General features: G+C 37.6%; 1 pseudogene; it reads right to left on the reverse strand.

Moving 5' to 3' along the window:
- Window positions 1–11017: 11017 nt before the first annotated feature.
- On the reverse strand, window positions 11018–11674 carry LOC141494061 (small ribosomal subunit protein uS2 pseudogene; annotated as a pseudogene).
- Window positions 11675–22806: the final 11132 nt, after the last annotated feature.

The following is a 22806-nucleotide window of genomic DNA, read 5'->3' on the forward strand; positions in this document are numbered from 1 at the left end:
TATGCTAATATGAGCCAATCTAAGTCTGATGATATTAGAATCAATACACTTGAAGTGATGATATATAAATGGGTTATTGTTGGTGAGACAAGAGCATACTGACATTTTCTGAGGGAGATATATTGGTTGTAGTAACTAAAGTTATAATTTAGAGCTAGAAAAGACTTTAGAGATAATCTAGTCCATGATATATATATATCCATTTGTTATGTCAGGGTTGTCATAACAAAAGGGTGTTGGTTAGCTGAAAATTGAAAGGAAAAGTAATTTGTTGATGTGTCAACATTAGTGTCTAGAAGAAAGGGTGTGAAGTTTAGTGACTAATACTGGTTGACTAGTCCTATAATCATAGAGTGGAGAATCATAATTCCCTCCAATGGCCCAACTTGATGGAAATGTATTTCAAGATCATCCAACTCATTTTCTGATTTCTTGTTCATCCAACAACCTTCTGATCTATCATTTGCTTCCTTTGTCAGTCAATATACTAGTTATGCCAATTATTTTTGCCAACATATTTAGATGTTGGAAATAAATCATCTGCCCATGGATTTAAGTTTCCCATGTTTCTCTACTGGGACCCTGGGCAGGAGGGAAACTGTGGCTAAAAGGACCCTGAGCAGTGAGCGAAATGTCAAAGGAAAGAAGGTAAACATTGCTAAAGAAGGGCTATAACTGAAATAAATTAAAGCTAGATGGACCAGGCCCAGAGTAGTTGGAGCCATTCCTATTGTTGATAAAAGAACAGCAAATTCACACTTTTTTTATCCTTTATTTTCTTTCAAGTCTAAAAGTTCACCTCCTTCCTACAGGATAGAATAAAAGCTAACCATTCATTCACTATCTCATCACTCCCCCAAGTCTCAAATGAATAAATATTGTAAAACATAAGGTATAATTTCAATTTGGTTTTTTTAGGTTTTTGCAAGACAGATGGGGTTAAGTGGCTTGCCCAAGGCCACACAGCTAGGTAATAAGTGTCTGAGGCCGGATTTGAACTCAGGTACTCCTGATTCCAGGGCTGGTGCTCTAACCACTGCACCACCTAGCCCCTATAATTTCAATTTTAAATTTAATGAAATGACCTGAATTATAAATCATATTTTGTTAAGTTTGGTTAACATCAATCCACGGAGTAGAGGATGCTATCCTTGAAGACTTGTGAACTCCAAACAATTGGGCCAGTAAGAAAGTGCCCCCGTGCTAGCCAGGTAACCTCTTTCAACACACACACACACACACACACACACACACACACACAGACACACACACAGACACACACACACACACACACACACACACACACACACACACACACACACACACACTCACACAAAAACACCCATAGAAATAGTTCAGAAGACTTGGGTTTGGGCTTTCCATGAAAAATGGTGGAGAGGATAGGGGTGGCTAGGTGTTACAGTGGATAGAGCACCAGCCCTGGAGTCAGGAGTACCTGAGTTCAAATCTGGCCTCAGACACTTAATAATTACCTAGCTGTGTGGCCTTGGGCAAACCACTTGATCCCATTGCCTTACAAAAAACTCTAAAACAAAACAAAACAAAAAAAACAACAAATAGAAATACCAAAGAAGAAAAAAGTTACTAAAAGCCTATAACAAAATAATTCAAAATATAAACTGAAAAAAGTGAAGAAAAATGATGATTCAATTTGTAAAAATCTTGTATATGTGTTTGTATATGAATTAACAAACAAAAACAAACTCTGAAGTTCTAGAAGCAAAATAGATGGAAAAAGAAAATTTCAAATACATAAATGGTTTAAATAAATGAAGTAAGAATCAATATAACTAAGAAAAGATTAAAAGTTTAGTGTGAAGAAAGTTATAAATGTTAAAGGAAAAGTTTAAAGTTTAAAATATGCTAAAAAAATTTGAAAAAAGAATGAAGACAATGATATGGAGAACATATGGGGCAACCTGTAGAATTAACTGAAAATGAAGTCTGTAACAACAAAGCAGAATTATAATTATAATGAACATAGATCAACTGGAGAAATACTCAAGGAAAACCTACATGCTCAGGAAGTTGATGATCTATACAAGGAATCTGAAAACATGATGAGCCAAAAGATGGATATAAAGGATACGTCATGACATGGTGATGATGATAATGTTTGTCCTTCGTTCTCAAAGAGTTCCATGACATCAGGGAGGTGATGCCATGACAAGCACATGAATAGGATTTGAGTGAGGGGTGTGGTGCTAAGTCATGACATAGTAATAGATTATTAGCATCCCAGAAAATTTAGAAAAATGAAAGCAACTAAACTCCCAAGAAATCATTCAAGAAATCTTAAGAGAATTAGCAAATGCAAGCAAAAATATACAATTAGAAAAAAATTCCATAGAACCCCAATAAGGAAGAATCCAAGTTTCAACTTTATTAGATACATGATAAAGCCAGAACTCTAAAGACTAATTATAAAAAATAACTCCAAGATGTCAGAAGACAGAAATTATTTGCTAAGGAAAATTATTTAAGATCATTGAAGATATTTCAAAGAATGACCCCCAAAATTGTAAAACAACACTAATAAAATGCAAAGTGAAAAAACAAACTGTTTACAGGATCATCAATCCAACCTAATTCAATATGTTTTGTTAAAGAAAAAGATGAACATTTGAACATTTAAACATCTTAAAATTTGCAGAGATACATAAGTACTTCAAGGAAGTCTTGGGACTACAGCTAAACTTCTAAGTAAAAAATGATCATTAAAACAATTGACATTTCTCAAAACAAGATGAACCAGTTGCCAACAAAGCATCAACAATTAAATCACTAGATGTTTCAGAAAGGTCTTTCAGAGAAATAGAGGAAAAATAGTGTATTTCTGTGTGTGTGTGTGTGTGTGTGTGTGTGTGTGTGTGTGTCTGTGTGTGTCTGTGTATGTGAGAGAGAGAGAGAGAGAGAGAGAGAGAATGAATAAGAGGGAAGAAGGGATTGGTTTGTCTTTGTCAAAAGGAGTTCAGGTTGAAGAAACCTATCAATCAGTAATAAAAGAGTGAATTTGTTTACTGTAATTTTATATTCCAGTTGAAAACAAAAATATTAAAAATGTATTCCTTTTCTATAGAATGAATGAAATGACAAATGATAAATTTTAAAAATATAAATGTATTAAATTCTCCCAAAAAAATCTCTATAAAAAAGAATAGTGTATTTAGCACAATTGTAGGGAGCAAGATTTTTATTTTACTAATCAAACAGATGGAAAAAATTACTGCAGGCAAAATTGATGGGCTTGATATCTCTTGTTGATAATATATCTAAAATTAAAGATTGGGAAACTGTTTTCAGCACACATATCAAATAAGTCTGATATCCAGAACCTCAAAAAACTTGTACATAGCTATAAGACTAATAAACTCTTCTCATTAGAGCAAAAGTCAAAGAATATGAATAGATAGTATATGAAGGAGAAGATATAAACTATTAAAATTCATGAGAAAAATTCTCAAATAAAAAATCCAAATCAAAACACTTTTTTGGTTATAAGCTTTAACTTACTAGAATAGAAAGCCATAGGGAAACTAGGGCAATCAATATATATATATATGGCACTTACTGGAGATAAAAATATAAAGAATTAAACACTCTATTCACAAGTGATTTACATTCTAATGGGAGAATCAATAAGGACAAAAATACCACAAGAATAAAAGTGAATACATACTAATATGTACATTCCTGGAATGTACTAGTTTTTGCCTCTTTTCCTTTAATAAGCAGCTTAAGTAAAACTTTAAAAATGAAGCCTTTCTTGATCTCCCAACCTTTGCCTTTTTTCCTTTAGTAAGCTGCTAAAGTAAAATTTTAACAATGAAGTTTTTCTTGATCTCTCAACTGCTGGTACCTTCCTTCCTAAACCATTTATATACATACATACATACATACATACATATATATTTACTTGGTTTATGCTTGTATGTACTTTGTATTTTCTTTAGTACACACTTCTGTATGTCCTTGTGTTCCTCAAAGTAGAAATTGTATCATTCATTTTTCTTGTAAAAAAAAAACCTAAAAAAACCTAAAAAAAGTTATTAAACAGCTAGTACAAGATATTTAATAACTTTTTTTAGGTTTTTTTTTTTTTGGCAAGGCAAATGGGGATAAGTGGCTTGCCTAAGGCCACACAGCTAGGTAATTATTAAATGTCTGAGCCTGGATTTGAACCCAGGTACTCCTGACTCCAGAGCTGGTGCTTTATCCACCATGCCACCTAGCCACCCCTTTAATAACTTTTTAAAATTTTTTTAATTTAATGTTTATTTATTCTCATTTTGTACAAATAATGTTTTTTATACATTAATAAAATATTCTTGTTTAAGAGTAAACAAAATACCCCCTCCCCCCAAAAAATATAGACTCGCTTAAGAAATAAAGTAAAAGAGAAAGAAAAAAATTAAAATAAAAAAATAGTAATAATTGTAGGTATGGCCAGGTGGCACAATGGATGGAGCACCAACCCTGGAGCCAGGAGTACCCGAGCCCATATCTGGCCCCATACACCCAATAATCACTCAGCTGTGTGACATGCAAGCTATCCTAACCCCACTGCCCTGTAAAAACCAAAAAAAGAAAAAAAACCCAAAATAAAATAAAATAGTAATAATAGTAGGGGTGGCTGGGTGGCGGACAGAGCATTGGCCCTTGAGCCAGGAGCACCTGGGTCCCAATCCGGCCTCAGACACCCAAAGATCACCCTGCTATGTGGCCCCAGGCGGGCCACCCAGCCCCATTTGCCCTGCACCCCCTCAAAATAATAATAATAATAACAAATGTATTTCAGTCTTTGTTCCAACACCAGCAACTCTGTCGCAGGTGGATCATATTCTTTATGATAAGTCCATCACAAAAGTTACTTCCATATTTTTCCACCATTGCCATTACTGATCGCAGTTCCCTCCTTTCGTATTTCTCCACTGCCATGTACTATATTTTCTCTTTCCTTTCACTCTGACTCTGCTGTAGGGTAGCTGAGTGGCGCAGCAGACAGATCCCTGGTCCTGACCTACTACCTCTTAGGCCCAGCATCCACCTGGCCCTATGGTCCCAGACAGGCCAACCAATCCCAGCCCCTTGCAAGAAGTAAAAGAGAAAATGTGTTATATCTGACCACTCTCCCCCCATGGTCCATCCTCTCCTCCATCACTCACATCCCCCCTTCATCCCTGTCCCCCATTTTCTTCTTACTCCAGAAGTCTATACCCCATTGAGTATATATGTTGTTTCCTCTCCTAACCACCTCTAATGAGAGCAAAGATTCCCTCATTCCCCCTTGCCTTCCCCACTTCCCTAACATTGCAATAGTTCATTGTGATAAAGAAAAATATTATATGAAATATCTTGGCCTATTCCCCCCTCTCCTTTTTCTTTCTCCCATTACATTTCCCTTTTTTCTATTGACTGCATTTTTTAAGGTTTTAAATTTATTTTTATTAAAGATATTATTTGAGTTTTACAACTTCCCCCCAATCTTGCTTCCCCCCCCCCCAGAAAGCACTCTGTCAGTCTTTACTTTGTTTCCATGTTGTACCTTGATCCAAATTGGGTGTGATGAGAGAGAAATCTTATCCTTAAAGCGAAGAGAAGTCTAAGAGGTAACAAGATCAGACAATAAGATATCTGGTTTTTTTTCTAAATTAAAGGGAATAGTCCTTCCACAGCTCCTTATCTGGATACAGATAGTACTCTCCTTTGCAGACAGCCCCAAATTGTTCCCGATTGTTGCACTGATGGAATGAGCAAGTCCTTCAAGGTTGAACATCACTCCCATGTTGCTGTTAGGGTGTACAGTGTTTTTCTGGTTCTGCTCATCTCACTCAGTATCAGTTCATGCAAATCCCTCCAGGTTTCCCTGAAATCCCGTCCCTCCTGGTTTCTAATAGAACAATAGTGTTCCATGACATACATATACCACAGTTTGCTAAGCCATTCTCCAATTGAAGGACATTTACTGGATTTCCAATTTTTTGCCACCATAAACAGGGCTGCTATAAATATTTTTGTACAAGTAATGTTTTTACCCTTTTTCCTCATCTCTTCAGGGTATAGACCCAGTAGTGGTATTGCCAGGTCAAAGGGTATGCACATTTTTGTTGCCCTTTGGGCATAGTTCCAAATAGCTCTCCAGAAGGGTTGGATGAGTTCACAGCTCCACCAACAGTGTAATAGTGTCCCAGATTTCCCACATCCCTTCCAACAATGATTATTACCTTTCTGGTCATATTGACCAGTCTGAGAGGTGTGAGGTGGTACCTCAGAGAAGCTTTAATTTGCATTTCTCTAATAATTAATGATTTAGAGCATTTTTTCATATGGCTATGGATTACTTTGATCTCCTCATCTGTAAATTGCCTTTGCATACCCTTTGACCATTTGTCAATTGGGGAATGGCTTTTTGTTTTAAAAATATGACTCAGTTCTCTGTATATTTTAGAAATGAGTCCTTTGTCAGAATCATTAGTTGTAAAGATTGTTTCCCAATTTACTACCTTTCTTTTGATCTTGGTTACATTGGTTTTATCTGTGCAAAAGCTTTTTAATTTAATGTAATCGAAATCATCTAATTGGTTTTTGGTGATGTTCTCCAACTCTTCCTTAGTCATATACTGTTCCCCTTTCCATAGGTCTGACAGGTAGACTAGTCCTTGATCTTCTAATTTGCTTATGGTATTGTTTTTTTATGTCTATGTCCTGTAACCATTTGGATCTTATCTTGGTAAAGGGTGTGAGGTGTTGGTCTAATCTAAGTTTCTTCCATACTAACTTCCAATTATCCCAGCAGTTTTTATCAAAGAGGGAGTTTTTATCCCAATGGCCAGACTCTTTGGGTTTATCAAACAGCAGATTACTATAATCATCTCCTGCTTTTACACCTAGTCTGTTCCACTGGTCCACCACTCTATTTATTAGCCAATACCAAACAGTTTTGATGACTGATGCTTTATAATATAATTTTAGATCTGGTAGTGCTAAGCCACCTTCTTTTGCACTTTTTTTCATTAAGCTCCTGTCAATTCTTTACTTTTTATTTCTCCATATGAATTTACTTACAATTTTTTTCTAACTCAAAGTAATTTTTTGGAATTTTGTTTGGTAGGGCACTAAACAGATAGTTTAGTTTTGGTAGAATTGTCATTTTTATTATATTAGCTCTACCTATCCATGAGCAGTTGATATTTTCCCAGTTATTTAAATCTAATTTAATTTTTGTGAGAAGTGTTTTATAATTGTTTTCAAAAAGATTCTGAGTCTGTCTTGGCAAATAGACTCCCAAATATTTTATATTGCCTGATGTTACTTTGAATGGGATTTCTCTTTCTAGCTCTTCCTACTGTTTCTTGCTAGACATATATAGAAAAGTTGAGGATTTATGAGGGTTTATTTTATAACCTGCAACTTTGCTAAAATTTTGCTAATTGTTTCCAGTAGTTTTTTAGATGATTTCTTGGGATTCTCTAGGTAGACCATCATGTCATCTGCAAAGAGTGAAAGTTTTGTCTCTTCCTTCCCAATTCTAATTCCTTCAATTTCTTTTTCTTCTCTAATTGCTGATGCTAACATTTCTAATACAATATTGAATAGTAGTGGTGATAATGGGCACCCTTGTTTCACCCCTGATCTTATTGGGAATGCCTCTAGCCTCTCCCCAGTGAATATAATGCTTGTTGATGGTTTCAGATAGATACTGCTAATTATTTTAAGGAACAGTCCATTTATTCCTATACTCTGTAGTGTTTTTAATAGGAATGGATGCTGTATTTTGTCAAAAGCTTTTTCGGCATCTATTGATATGATCATATGATTTCTGATAGGTTTGTTGTTGATATACTTGAGTATACTAACAGTTTTCCTAATATTGAACCAACCCTGCATTCCTGGAATAAATCCTACTTGATCATAATGTATTATCCTAGTGATGACTTGTTGTAGTTGTTTTGCTAAGATTTTATTTAGGATTTTTGCATCTATATTCATCAGGGAAATAGGTCTATAATTTTCTTTCTCTGTTTTAACTCTTCCTGGTTTAGGTAGCAGTACCATATTGGTTTCATAGAAAGAGTTAGGCAGAGTTCCATCTTTCTCTATTTTTCCAAAAAGTTTATATAGGATTGGAACCAATTGTTGCTTAAATGTTTGGTAGAATTCACTTGTGAATCCATCAAGCCCTGGAGATTTTTTTTTTTAGGGAGTTCAATAATGGCTTGTTGAATTTCTTTTTCTGAGATAGGGTTGTTTAGGTATTTAATCTCTTCTTCATTTAACCTGGGCAACTTATATTTTTGTAAATTTCATCCCTTTCACTTAGATTATCAAATTTGTTGGCATAGAGTTGGGCAAAATAATTTTGAATTATTACTTTAATTTCCTCCTCATTGGTGGTGAGTTCACCTTTTTCATTTATAATACTAGCAATTTGGTTTTCTTCTTTTTTTTTAAATCAAATTGACCAGAGGTTTATAAATTTTATTGGTTTTTTTATAATACCAACTTTTGGTTTTATTTATTAATTCAATAGTTTTTTTGCTTTCAATTTTATTAATTTCTCCTTTAATTTTTAGAATTTCTAATTTGGTATTTGATTGGGGATTTTTGATTTATTCTTTCTCTAATTTTTTTAGTTGCATGTTTAGTTCATTGATTTCCTCTTTCTCCAATTTATTCATATAAGCATTTAGAGCTATAATATATCCCCTGAGAGTCACTTTGAATGAATCCCATAGGTTTTGGTATGTTGTTTCATTATTATCATTATCTAGGATAAAATGGTTAATTCTTTCTATAATTTGTTTTTTTGGCCCACTCATTTTTTAAAATGAGGTTATTCAGTTTCCAATTTGTTCTGGGTCTATAGCTCCTTGGCCCAGTATTGCATATGACTTTTATTGCATTATGATCTGAGAAAGATGTATTCACTATTTCTGCCTTTCTGCAGTTGATCATTAGGTTTTTATGTCCTAGTACATGGTCAATTTTTGTCTAAGTTCCATGTACTGCAGAGAAAAAGGTATATTCCTTTCTATCCCCATTCAGTTTCCTCCATAAGTCTACCATATCTAATTTTTCTAACAATCTATTTACCTCCCTAATTTCTTTCTTGTTTGTTTTATGGTTCGATTTATCTAGATCTGATAGAGGGAGGTTGAGGTCTCCTACTAGTAGAGTTTTGCTGTCTATGTCTTCCTGTAGTTCTTTCAGCTTCTCCTCTAAGAATTTTGGTGCTGTCCCATTGGGTGCATATATATATATATATATATATATATATATATATATATATATATATATATATTCAACATTGAAATGACTTTATTGTCTATGGTGCCTTTTAGGAGGATAAAGTTTCCTTCCTTATCTCTTTTAATGCTATCTATTTTTGCTGCTGCTTTGTCTGAGATCAGGATTGCTACCCCTGCTTTTTTTACTTCAGCTGAAGCAAAATATATTTTGCTCCAACCTTTTACCTTTACTCTATATGTATCTCTCTGCTTCAAATGAGGTTCTTGTAAGCAGCATATTGTAGGATTCTGGTTTTTAATCCACTCTGCTATTTGCTTATGTTTTAAGGGAGAGTTCATCCCATTCACATTCAAGGTTATGATCACTAATTCTTTATTGCCCTCTGTGCTATCTTCCCTGTTTGTATTTTTCCCCCTTCCCCTCCCTTTTATCCATATTCCCCAGTATTTTGTTTCTGAATACCACCCCCTATAGTGTGTTTGCCCTCCTATATCACACCCTCCCCTTTCTTTCCCCTTTACCTTTTTCCCTTTTCCCTTCCCTTCCTTTTGTTATTTTCCCTCATTTCCCCCATTCCCCTTCCCTTTCTCCGTTCCCCCCCTCCCCTTTTCCCCTTTTAATACTTGAAAGGTTAGATGTTTTATAAGTTACCTGAGTATGTGTAGGTTGACTTTAAGCCAAGTCTGATAAGAAGAAGATTCAGGTGTTTCTCCTCTGCTCCCTTCTTCCTCTCTATTACCATAGGTTTTTTGGTACCTCTTAGTGTAATGAAATTTTTCCCATTCAATCCCCTCCCTCCTCCCATCTCTTTCCTGTCCCCCTTTTTAGGGAGGTAGTATTTTTTTTTAGATCATTCTATCTAAGTCATAGAAAATTCTGAGTGTCTGTCCTTTCTAGTTCAGTATATTCTATTGAATAGAGTCAAAATTCCTGAGAGTTATTAGAGTCTTTCTCCCAAGTGGGGCTAAAGCCAGTTACATCCCATTAGATAGCAGTCTCATGGATAGGTCATGAATGTCCATCATTTCTGGCTAGGTGTATTCTCTCTGTTAGAGTTACATTTCTCAAGATTTATGAGAATCTTCCCCCCGCCCCATGCTGGGATATAGCCAGTTTCAACTTACTGGATTGCATTTTTCTTTCCTTTTACTGCCCCCCTTTTTTTTACCTTTTTTTTTAAGTTTTAAAAAGATTAGTTTATTCAAATTTAAGGCAAGAGACATTATTAAGAAATGGGACAAAATTTCTGCCCTTTAAAGCATGACAAATTGAATAGGCTCTATTTGGTTGTATTAGCTATAGCTGTGGATTTTTATTATGAAGTCAAACAAGTTAGCTTTAGCAAGCTGGATAAAATTCTAGGTCTAAGGTCAGGAAGATTCATTTTCCTAAGATCAAATCTTGTCTCAGATACTTACTAGCTGTGTGATCCCCCGGGCATGTCACTTAGCCCTGTATGCCTCAGTTCCTTATCTGTAAAATCAATTGGAGAAAGAAATGACAAACCATTCTAGTATCTTTGCCAAGAAAACTCCAAATTGGGTCATGAATATTTGGGCACAACTGAAGCTGAACAACAAAAATTCCCTGCTATTTATAGTATTACAAATTGCAAAAAACTCAAAATGTCTATATTAACTTAATAGCAAAAGCAAACCACACTATCTTTTTTGTTGTTGTTGTTAGGAAACCAATGTTTATTTTCCATCATCATTTTTCCAACACTATTAGAGCATCTGGGTAAAACTTATGACCACTCTGTGGTAGTTCCTACCCATTCAGTGGCCTGAGCAGTAGGAGCTGCAGACTAGTCCTCAGTAGCCGGCTGAGCACTCCAATCTTCAGTAGGGACCTGCTGAATGGGCACAGATGGCACCTGGATGCCCTTACACCAATCAGCCACCTCTGGCTGAGCAGCAATGAATTCTGGGGCAGGTGCAGTCCATTCACCCTGAAATTCCTCCTTTGTCACTGCCTTCTCAGCTGCGGCCTGCTCTTCCTTTTCGATATCCTCTGGATCTCTGTAGAAGTAAAGATCAGGCATGACCTCCCATGGGTGCTCATGGGAGATGGTACCACATATCTGCAGGACTTCTCGGGCCAACATCCACCGCATCAGACCCACTGAGTGAGCTCCCTTGTTGTTACATGGAATGGCAATGTCCACATAGCGAAGTGGGGAGTCTGTGTTTCATAGTGCAATGGTTGGAAGGTTAACATAGGATGCTTCAGTCAAAGGCTGATGATCTGCACGAGGATCAGTGACCACCAAGAGGCGAGGATCCCTGAAAGCTGCCTGGATCTGGTTAGTGAAGGTGCCCAGGGTGAAGTGTCCAGCAATAGGTGTAGTGCCAGTGGCAGCAGCAAATTTCAGAACAGCTCTCTGGCCAGTGTTCCTATTCATGATCTTGGGAAACTCTCTAGGGTTTTAATTTTCTTGTCTATAAAATTATAGGATTGGAGATCTTCTCTCTGCCTTGGACCTTCTGTCTCCAGCTCTGGCCCTTAGACCCCTATACTGGATGAGCTTGTCTCTTCAGTTCCTTGTTCTGCTTTTTCCCCACAAGGATGTTATGAGGTGAGTGCTTTAACCGGCAAAAGAGCTGTACTCAGCCAGCTCCAGTCAGCCACCCAGTGCCGACCAGCCCCGAGCTGGTGCAGGCCCCCTTTTTTTACCTTTTTATGTGCCTCTTGAACCTCCTGTTTGATGTTCAAATTTTCTGTTTAGCTTTGGTCTTCTCATCAGAAATCTTTGGAATTCTTCCATTTCATTAAATGTTCATCTTTTTCCCTGGAAGAGAAGGCTCAGCTTTGCAGGAAAGTAGATTCTTGGCTGCATTCCAAGCTCCTGTGCTCTTCAAAATATCTCATTCCAGGCCCTTCGATCCCTTAAAGTTGATGCAGCCAGGTCCTGTGTGATCCTTACTGTGGCTCCTTGATATTTAAATTGTTTCATTCTGGCTGCTTGCAGGATTTTCTCTTTTATCTGATAGTTCTGGAGTTTGGCCACAACATTCCTTGGTGTTTTCATTTTAGGATCTTTTTCTGGTGGGGATCGATGTATTCTTTCAATAACTACTTTGCCCTCCGATTCCATGATATCAGGGCAGTTTTCCATCACTAGGTCCTGTAATATTAAGTCCAGGCTTTTTTTTTTCTCTTCAATGTTTTCAGGAAGTCCTATAATTTTCAAGTTGCCCCTCCTCAATCTATTCTCGAGGTCAGTGGTTTTGTTGATGAGGTAGTTTACATTTGCTTCTATTTTTTCTATTTTTTTGATTTTGTTTAACTGACTCTTGCTGTCTCATGGAGTCATTAGTTTCTGTAGACTCCATTATTTTTTTTGGGGGGGGTTTTCTTCATTAACCTTTTGCAACTCCTTTTCCAATTGGTCAATTCTACTTTTGAAAGAGCTTTCCATTTGACCAATTGAAGTTTTGAGAGAATTAATTTCTTTTTGCATTTGCTCATTTGAGGATCTGAGAGAGAATTATTCTCATTTTGTATTGGTCCAATTGATGATCTGAGAGATTTATTCTCATTTTGTAATTGTCCAATTGATGATCTGAGAGATTTATTCTCCTTTTGTGTTTGTCCAATTGTACTTTCTAAGGTTTTGTTTTCTTGTTGCAAGGTATTAATTGTCTCTCCCAAATTTTTAAGCTCCTTCCTTATTTCTTCAAGGAAGTCTTTCTGTGCTGGAGACCAGATTGTATTCTCCTCAGAGGTTCCAGGTGTCTCTGAGTTGGGGTCTTTCCCTTCCAGGAATCTTTCTATGGATCCACCTTTCCACTGACCCTTCTTCATTATGCTAAGACTTTGAGCTGGGGGGAGGCTGGTTCACCTGGGCTTGGGATCGCTAAAGGCTTTACTGAGTGCAGTTTCTCTGGCTGGCCAGTAGGAAGTGCTGGTTGCCCTCTCTGGAGTGTCTGTGACCTTGGTTGAGAGGCCTTCTCCCTTTGCCTGAAGGGAGGAATTGAAGCTATTGAATTCTTTTGCCTTCAATCAATGGTGGGCTTTACCCTGGCTTGAGGTCATTCCTCAGCTAGGCTGGTTCTTCTGCTCACACACCTGGGCCTGAGGCAGAAGTAGTTTGCATTTGTTTGAGAAGAGGCCTCTGTGCATGGAGGCTTTCACCTGGGGATGGTGTCCACAGCTCTCCTGCACCAGAACTCTTCCCCCCCAGCCTGGTCCCCAAGCTCCAGGGGGACAGCACCAACACCAGCACCTCTGCTTTCCTGCGGACCCAAGCCGCACAAGTCCAGCCCCACTGCTGATCCAGCAGGTCCGGCTCTCCAGCCCTCAGACTCCCGGTTCCAATTCAGCTGTTAATCTGGCTGATCCCGGGCTGATCCTCCCTCTGAGCTCAAACTCACCTGTCCGAATTTGGCTAAAGCTGCTGTGGGAGACAGATCCTGAGGTAGATGTTCTTTCTCCCAGCTTTTCTTTCTGGGTTTTGTGAGTCGGATTTCTTTTAAGAGGTTTGTTTCATGTGATAGATGGGGAAAGATCAGGAGACTTTAGAACTGTGCCTGTCTTCTCTCCGCTGTCTTGGCTAGAAGTCTATTGACTGCATTTTTACACCATATTTTATCTTCAAATTCAGCTTTCTCCTGTGCTTAAAAGCTCCCTCTACCTGCTCTATTAACTGAGAAGGTTCATATGAGCATCATCAGTGTCTTTTTCTATGCAGGAAAACATGCAGTTCATCATCATTAAGTCCCTCATATTTTCCCCTTCTCCTCCACTCTCTATGCTTCACCTGAGTCCTGTATCTGAAGATCAAACCTTCTGTTCAGCTCTGGCCATTCCAACAGGAACATTTGAAATTCCCCTGGTTCATTGAAAGTCCATCTTTTTCCCTGGAAGAGGACATTCAGCCTTGCTGAGTAGTTCATTCTTGGCTGCATTCTAAGCTCTTTTGCCTTCCGGTATATTATATTCCAAGCCCTACAAGCTTCCAATGTAGTTGCTGCGAAGTCCTGTGTGATCCTGACTGCAGCTCCATGATATTTGAACTGTGTCCTTCTGGCTGCTTGCAATATTTTCTCTTTGCCTTGGGAGTTCTGGAACTTGGCTATAATATTCCTAGTGGTTGGTTTTTTGGGATCTCTTTCTCGGGGGGGGGGGGGAATCGATGGATTCTCTCCATTTCTATTTTGCCTTCTGCTTCTAGGATATCAGGGCAATTTTTCTGTAGTAATTCTTTGAAAATGATGTTAAGGCTCTTTTCCTGATCATGACTTTCAGGTATTCCAAAATTTCTTAAATTATCTTTCCTAAATCTGTTTTCCTTATCAGTTGTTTTTTCAATGAGATATTTCACATTTTCTTCTAATTTTTCATTTTTTTGGTTTGAAGTATTGATTCCTGATTTCTTGTAAATTCATCAGTCTCCCTGAGTTCTATTCTTTGTCTGAAGGTTTCTTATCTCTTTTTCTATCTGGCCAATTCTGCTTTTTAAAGCATTCTTCTCCTCAGTAACTTTTTGAACTGTTTTATCCATTTGACCTAAGCTGGTTTTTAGTATGTTATTTTCTTCAGCATTTTTTTTGGATTTCCTTGACTAAGCTGCTGACTTCATTTTCATGGTTTTCCTGCATCTCTCTCATTTCTTTTCCCAGTGTTTCTTCTAACTCCCTCATGTGATTTTCAAAGTGTTTTTTGAGCTTTGTTATAGCCTGGGCCCAATTTCTGTTTTTCTTGGAGTCTTTAGATGCAGGAACTTATGCTTCCTCATCTTCAGACTGAGTATTTTGATCCTTCTTGGGCTTATATGCAAAATATTTCTCAATGGTGTTCCTCTTTTTTCTTTGCTTGCTCATTTTTCCAGCCTGAGCCTGTTTTGGGGGTGCTTCCTGAGCTTTTAGGACACTCCCACAAGGGTCTCAGTGTGTAAGGCTCTGCCCTCCCTCCTGGTCTGTGAATGACCATATGCGCCCCCCTCTGCCATGGGGCTGAGGTGGGGGGGCCCTGCTGGTCTATGGGGGGGCCTAGACAGCAATCTGGATCTAGATGTGGTCAGAGCCCCAGAGTCCTGTTCCAAGGGCAGAAGGCAGTCTCTCTCTCTTCACTCCCCTCCCTGAGTTCAATGGGCTCATGCCCTGGGGGCTCCTGCTTACCAGGCTCTGCCTGCTTCTGTTTCCTGGTCTGCCTTGGCCAAGCTGCTGTTAGCTGCTCTCTGTATGCCCTGAGGGCTGGGCTTCAAATGCTCGCTCTGGCAGAGGTCCCCTGCTGTTCCCCCAATTTGTGCCTGGTGCTCCCCAGGTAGCAGCTCAGGAAACTCCCCCGCTGCTGTGAGCCAGCTCCCAGCGCTCTGGGGCTGCCTCCAGGAGGCTGAAGTTCTTTGAATTCTGGCGGGTCACACCTGTGGCGGGCTGCCCCTCTGACCCTAGGGAGCAGAGCCTTTCTGCTCTTTTCCAGGTTACCTTGAGTAGGAGAACTGCCTCCCTGGGACCCTCTGTGGGTTCTGTCTCTCGGAAATTTAGTTAAAGTCCTTAGTTTCGAAGTTTTATGAGAGAGCTTCTAAGCTTCCTTTCTTGGTGCCATCTTGGCTCTGCCCCCCTTTAATAACTTTTTGATTGATATGATGAGCCCCATTTTTTCCAAAGCTCTTTAGTCACTGAACTTTATTGTATCAGTCTGAGGTTGAGGCTTTTCCTTAATAGGAAGTAATTTGGAACTAGTAAAGAGGTGATCCTGCCTTTCCCCTGAACCTAGATAAATAGTCCACTTAACTCTTTGTGTCTCTTCCCCTTGCTTTTCTGAACAGTTTAGATTGTTCATAGTGCCCACAAAGCACAAAGTTTGGTTTACTGCTCTACACTATAATTCAATCTTTTGTTTCTTTTCAGCTCTAACTCCTGTTTAGTTATAAAACTGATCCAATTAATCCAGTAATCTCTCTTCCTGATTGCTTATTTTGCCATTTCCTCTATGCACATAATCCCCTGGAAAGGTTTTGTGTGGGGGGTACGGTTTCCTCTAGGAAGCTGAGTCTGAGTTGTGATATGTCCTCCTTCCCCCAGCCCAGTCTATCTGGCTATCTAGTTATCATTCTCTCTCTCTCTCTCTTAAAAGGTCAACTTTAAAGGCAGAGCCAAAGTGCACAAATTGACAATGAATTGATGATGATGATGATGATGTTTGTCCTTTGATTTTGAAGAAGTCCATGACATCAGGGAGGTGATGCCATGACAAGTAAGTGAACTGGATTTGAGTGAGGGGGGCTGTGCTAAGTCACCAGCCTCACTTTCTCCTCCAGAACCATCTGGATCCAGTGGCTAGAGATGGATCAGGACAACTGGAGGTGACCCTGGATGTGAGGCAATCAGGGTTAAGTGACTTAACCAAGGTCACACAGCTAGTAAGTGGCTGATGCTGTACTCATTGTTGCCTACTATCTAGCTGCCCTAGGATTATAAATTAATCAATAATTTACAATGTGGTATTTAGATGGCAAGGGAAGTAAATACACAAGGCCAATTGACTTTGCATCTTACCAAAGAGCTACTCTGGCCGGAGAATTTAACATTTCATTAATGATACATGAGAAGGGTTCAGGAGGGCCTTACTGTTCTCCTGGGCACACCTTTCTTTATGGGAAGAAAAAGACATATACAAATAACTGATAGAAGTGAGAATATAATAAATGTAAAGATGATTTTAAAAGGCTTTGAAAACTAAAGAAATTATTTTATCTTTGATCCTAGAAATAAAAGAGATCCATTGGAATTTTTGAATAGGGAAGTGATAGAGATCAAACCTGTGCACCAGTATTTTCAGAATTATCTGTCTCTAAGTCCCCTGACCATGGAACAATTAAGTGTGGTTAAATAGCATACCAAATTAGAAGAAAACATATCCTGTGATTATAGCAATTTATTTCAACAAAATTTTGGTTTCCCCAAAATGGGGATTTGACAAAGAAAAAATGCTGTCATCATTTCCTAGTGAAGTTTAATTGATAAAAACAGTCACTACAATGAGGAGGTCAAAAGAACTCAGAAATCATTTTAGCCATCGATTTCTTTGCTGAATAAAGAGAGAAGGCAGTTGATAAAAACATATAGCTGGGGTGGCTAGGTGGCACAGTGGATAAAGCACCGGCCCTGGAGTCAGGAGTACCTGGGTTCAAATCCGACCTCAGACATTTAATAATTACCTAGCTGTGTGGCCTTGGGCATGCCACTTAACCCCATTGCCTTGCAAAAACCTTAAAAAAAAAACAAAAAACCCCATATTGCTTAGAATTCAGGCTCATTTACAAAACATTACAATAGAAAATGATGGAAAACTATGAACAGTATTTGTTCACAAAATAGTAAAATGAAGTTAAGAAAAATGAAACTTCTATGAGTGTGATTTTTGAGGCAACTAATTTGTGTTGTTGCTTTCATAAAAAGTTATAGTCAGGATGTGGTTATTTTTTTAAATTCTAAACTTACTAATCCCATAAAAATATTCAACTGAAAATACTTATGCATAAATTCATAAATTTCTTCAATTTATATTTGTTCTTTTTTTAAAGAACTACCTTCCCAAAGGAGTATAAAAAATGCCCTAGTTGTTACTATTCATCCTTTTGAATGATTTTTCTTCTGTATTTGTTATTTTTTTATTCAATTTAGCACAGTGCCCGTGTATTGGCATCAAGAACAATCTCCCTTGGTGTTCTCCATATTTGTACCATGTTTTTCCTCCTATCTTACTTATATATATATATATATGTATGTATGTATACATACATACATATATATATATATACATATATTTATACCTATTTTGGTATGCAATTGTTTAAAAGGTATTTCTAGTTTGAAATAATGAATAATAGTATAGCTTTATACGTATCTAATTTTGTCTTTAACTAAAATCTATAATTTTTTTACTGGATTGGTTTATAGTCAAGAAAATAGTTTAAGACTGAGAATTTTAACTAGGATCTAGACCTGCTGCTGTTAACTAGTGATGTCATAGACAAGTTCCTTTATTTCTCTTAACTTCTGTCGCATCTGTGAATTACTCAGGATACAGAAAAATATATTAATTATCTAATCCTAGGAATGAAGAGATATCATAATATAGTGGAAAAACTGTTCAAATTTTGGCATATACTAGTAGGTATACAATATGCTCTACTTAAGTCACTTTTTAATAAAAATTTTTGTAAGGCAATGGGATTAAGTGACTTGCCCAAGGTCACACAGTTAAGTAAGTATTAAAGTGTCTGAGGCCGGATTTGAACTCAGGTTCTCCTGACTCCAGGGCCAGTGCTCTATCCACTTTACTACCTAACTGCCCACTGTAAAGCACTTCTTATTTCCAATAATTCTCTAGTTCTTTGCTGCTAGGAAGAGGGGATTATGGCAGCTGGAATTTCTTATGCTCACAGATGATTTGTGTTTGTGTATTTGCATACTGGTAATGAACTTTGTCTTCCATATTTTTAGTTCTGTCTTGTCATTTGAATTCTTATTTCCATATGCCTCCTGAACATTTACACTTATTGATGAGGCAACTACCTGATGTAATGGAGACAGGGCTACATCTGGAATTAAGAATACTTAAGTTCAAATCTATCCCCAGACACTTTCTTCTTGTGTAACCTGGAGCAAATCACTTAGACTGTTTACCTTAGTTGCTCCAGCTGTAAAATGTGATTAATAATGGCACCTATTGGGGTGGCTAGGTGGTTCAGTGGATAAAGCATTGGCCCTGGAGTCAGGAGTACCTGGGTTCAAATCCGATCTCTGACACTTAATAATTACCTAGCTGTGTGGCCTTGGGCAAGCCACTTAACCCCATTTGCCTTGCAAAAACCTAAAAAAAAAATAATAATAATAATAAAATAATAGCACCTACCTTCAAATGAGGTATTTGTAAATCATTTTGTAAACCTTAAAGTACCATATAAATATTGTGCATGATGACAGCGATGATGATATCAAACTTAATATGTCCAAAACTGTATTTGTAATTCCCTTACTTTTTCTCCCAATAACTGTCTCCACCACCACTCTTCCAATCACTTGAACCCCAATCCAAACTTTGTCATCTCCCTTCTCTTTGATCCCTCATAGAGTTACATACACTTTTTCCTCTAGGTTGTTTCTTGAATGTATTGCTTTTATTCCATTCCCTTAATTTTATCCATTCTTTTATCATCTCACACCAAGTAAAGTAGTCTCTCAATTATCCATCCCAAATTCAATCTCTCCTCTGATCTATTCTGCATACTTCTTGGGACCTTGGAATAATAGAATTTACCACTTTTGGGTTTTTTTTTTAGTTTTTTGCAAGGCAATGGGGTTAAGTGGCTTGCCCAAGGCCACACAGGTAGGTAATTATTAAGTGTCTGAGGTCGGATTTGAACTCAGGTACTCCTGACTCCAGGGCCAGTGCTCTATCCACTGTGCCACCTAGCCGCCCCTACTTCTGTCAGTCTAATTGCTCCTTTAATATTCCTTTCATCATGTCATTTGCTAAAACAAAACAAAACAAAACAAAAAACTTGCCCCTATTCAGTCAGTCTAAACCCTGCTCAGTGTTTAAATCTCTCCATAATCTGGTACCATCCATAAGCTGGTATCATCCTATACTCAGTCTTATTCCCATTACTCCCCCCATGTATAACTTCAACTTTAGTAAGTCTCACTGTTTTACACAGACACACACACACACACACACACACACACACACACAATTCCCCCTCAAGAAGACTCTCACCTTTCCTCACCTGCTCATCCTTCAGGATCCAGCCCAAATCCTACTTCTTCCATGCAATATTCTCCATTTGCAATAGCCCAAATTGATCACTCCTGTCTCAGAAATCCTTTATTACTTAATCTGTACCACACAGTTTAACACCTAGCTGCCCCATAACCTGAATTCTAACTAGAATGGGGTGGATGAGACAACTTGACAGTCCCTTCTAGCCTTGAGTCTATTAGCTATGAGTTCCTTCATTTCAAATATCATCTAGGCAAAAGAAACAAATGGTTGATGCCCTATAGTAAATTTTCTCATTCATTAGGATAGGAAGATCTCAGCTTGTGGGAGTTATTGGGAGTGAGGGGGGTATATTATGGATTTTAAACTTTATACAGGGAACTAGATAGCATGAGTGTGAGTATTCTCTTCTACAGGGATCATAGAAATTTTGTAGCTTTTTATTATAATTTACAGGGCCTCAAAAAATGATTGCATTATGGAGGACCATTTTTCGAAGTATTTTAGTGTGGTCATTTCTAAAGGTTCTAAAAAGAAACATGAGACAGAGAATAGCCTATTTAATTAAGATCATATTCATAATATCTGTACTTTTGAACTTTTCAGAGGGTTTAGGTTAAGAGCAAATGTTCATTTAAAATTTGTTTTTTAAATAGTGATACAATAAAAATAGCCAAAATTTTTTTAAAAAAAATATATTGGATCCTCCTTTTGAACTTTTAGAAGTTGAACTGATGAACTAGCAAGGAGAGGAAAGTAGATTGTCATCCTTAACCTTCCTCCCCACTTCACCACTATCTTATCCAAAATGAATTCATAGAGTTCTTCCTGGATACATGATTCCCTCTAAGCCATTCTCTCCTTAGCTATTGATTCCTTCCCTTCTGCCTACTTACATATTTCTTTAAAATATGCAAAAAGTCTCACTTGATCCTACTTTTCCCAAGACTTATCATTCTCTTTTCTCACCTTCTTCATTAAATTCCTCGAAAAAACAAAACACCCCAAATCCCTAGACTCAATGTGCCTCTACTTCTCTCCTCTTCTCTGCACTCTAGTTTCTGAACTCATCTTTCAACTAAAATTCTTCTCTCCAATATCTCCAATTTCACCTCTTAATTAACAAATGTATTTTTTTCCCTTTTTTCAATTCTGAGAAATTTTCCTTTTCTCAATTCTGTGTTGACATTTTGATTGACATCTTAACATGATTAAGTTACTTCTAGAGTTTTTCTTCAATGGGTTTCTGTGGCACTACTACCTCTCTTCTTTTAATTATCTCTTTTCTGTCTTTTTTTTTCCCCTGGATATTTATTCATATAAACCTCTTATTGTTCTCCCTGCTCCTCCCAAGACATTGTCTAGGGCTCTTTTCTCATTAGCTCTATATTATCTGAAATGGTAATCCCATAAGCTTTTAGGGATTGTTATCTCTATGCAGAGAATTCCTACACCTAGAGAGTTTCATTCCCAACTGAATGCTCTGTAGGCATCTCAAAATCTACAATTCCAAAAGAGAAAATCTTCCTAATTGAAAATTTCTTTAATATCATCCTCCCAGTCACCCAGGCTGACAACCTCTTTGACATCCTCAACTCCTCACTCTCCCTGAATCTACATATTCAACCTATTACCAAATTATGCTGTTTCTTTCACAATGTCTTTCTTATACAACACCTTCTCTTTCCTCACATAGTCACCACCTTACTCAAAGTTTAATTATTTCAGGCATAGACTATTGCAGCAGCTTTCCAATTAGTCCTGCTTGTCTAGTCTCTTCCCCCTCAATCCATCTTCCACACTTTGCCAAGGTGATTTTTCTAAAATTGTCAACATCTCCATCTTAATCAACTCCAAACCTCCTTCTCCCCCTTTTCCTACCCAAGAAACTTCTGGCTTTTTTTTTAACCTTTAAGATCAAATATAAAGGATGTTGCTATTTAAAGTACTTAATAATCTGGCCTGTTCCATTCTACAAGATTGGCTTAATTATTACTCCTTGCACATGCTACTCTCTTTTGCATTGAGTGTCCACTATACCTGGAATATTCTCCCTCCTCACCTCCACCACTTAGAACCCCAGACTCCATTCAAATGCCACCTTTTGCCTTTCTTTTTACCTTTTTTGCAAGACAATGAGGTTAAGTAACTTGCCCAAGGTCACACAGCTAGGTGTGTCTGAGGTCACATTTGAACTCAGGTTCTCTTGACTCCAAGGCCACTGCTCTATCTACCTCACTGCCCCTTGCATGGTCTTTTTTGATTACCCCAGGTACTAAAACCCTCTCATCCATGTTTAATTTCCACTTACCTTACCTGTATCTTATATGTACCTATTTTTTTTTTTACCTGCTGTTTCCATATAAAGTAAGCTTGAGAGCAGCTTAGGCCAATGCCTAGCTTAATAGATTTTTAAGGATTGGTTGATTCTTAAGACACAGGTCTCATCAGATTCATTCTCCTTTTCTCAGAGATTTTCCACTTCTAGAATAAGAAACAGACTTTTTTTTGCTTCTAGAATAAGAAGCAGACTCAATTTGATATCTAAAGTTTTCCATTTACTTACAATCTTCCTGTACCTTGTTCTACCTTCCGCCCCCTCTGTTCTACCTAATTATCTTGCTAACTCTTCTTTGTTTGAAATTCAATCTCTTGCTTCCATCTAGTTGTTCAAGTTTTCTCTTACAGCTGTTATGTTCTGCCTCCTTTCTGTATTTTAGAAACTTTATTTTCTTTCCATGGTCAGTATTCATGCCTTCACTTTTGGGGAACCTTTCCAGATCCTCACTGTTATATTTAAGTGAC

This window comes from Macrotis lagotis, chromosome 7 (assembly GCF_037893015.1).
Source record: "Macrotis lagotis isolate mMagLag1 chromosome 7, bilby.v1.9.chrom.fasta, whole genome shotgun sequence".
Lineage (NCBI taxonomy): Eukaryota > Metazoa > Chordata > Mammalia > Peramelemorphia > Peramelidae > Macrotis > Macrotis lagotis.